Source organism: Penaeus monodon, chromosome 22 (genome assembly GCF_015228065.2).
Source record: "Penaeus monodon isolate SGIC_2016 chromosome 22, NSTDA_Pmon_1, whole genome shotgun sequence".
Lineage (NCBI taxonomy): Eukaryota > Metazoa > Arthropoda > Malacostraca > Decapoda > Penaeidae > Penaeus > Penaeus monodon.
The window spans coordinates 16,946,071-16,946,798 of NC_051407.1; the positions used below are offsets into that span (position 1 = coordinate 16,946,071).

The 728-nt window shown below is 37.1% G+C and overlaps 1 protein-coding gene across 1 annotated transcript in view; it reads right to left on the reverse strand.

The window, feature by feature from the left end:
• LOC119586963 (protein transport protein Sec24A-like) overlaps positions 1 to 728 on the reverse strand; it is a gene marked incomplete in the record, with an annotated part of 5,268 nt that continues 4,540 nt past the window's right edge. Inside the window, 1 exon segment of the mRNA XM_037935701.1 lies at positions 1 to 551.

The window sequence follows — 728 nt, forward strand, 5'->3', positions numbered from 1 at the left end:
AAACCCTTCCAGCACTGCTATAGGGCATAACACACCCCATATCTGGTTCGGACACCTGACCTCCCTCAGCAATGATTTCTCAGGTCACGAAAGGAAACCTTGCCAGGGATAATCTTGCCACAAAATTATTGCCACAAATGCACTGACTCATTCAGCAAAACTTTTATTTTACTTCATTCATATTCTCTTAAAACTGTCACCCTACACGATATAAAATATGCAAAAAACACAACTATTATTAAATCCATACAAAAAGCTACTTAAATTGGACAGTACATGATAGTTTTCCTTTTTTAAAAAACAAAAGTGATCTCTCGAAGAAGATCGAGACCCTAAATGACTAAGGCTCTTTGATGACACCAAAACCTAATTCTGAATTCTAAGTCTTATGCTCAAGTGGTCTGCAAGCCTTGATGATGGTGAAATGGGCACTTCTCCTGTGGAATTGACAAACCCTGAGGGACCAACACAAAGACATCGGAGATGCCTCTTAGAAACGTACTAATCCATTCATCACAACTGTGTTTTAAAATGAGTTTCCTCCTGTTCTTCTTGTCTATCCTTCTTACAATTTATCTTTCCACTGTTTTTCAATTACCATGTATCTTCCCTACCTGTTTGATCTTCCTCCTCCTCCTTGTTTACCCCTTTCCAACCAATCCAATGTGGTTATCAATCATATATATATATACTTTATTTCTTCATTCCACAAAAACATTTTTATACAT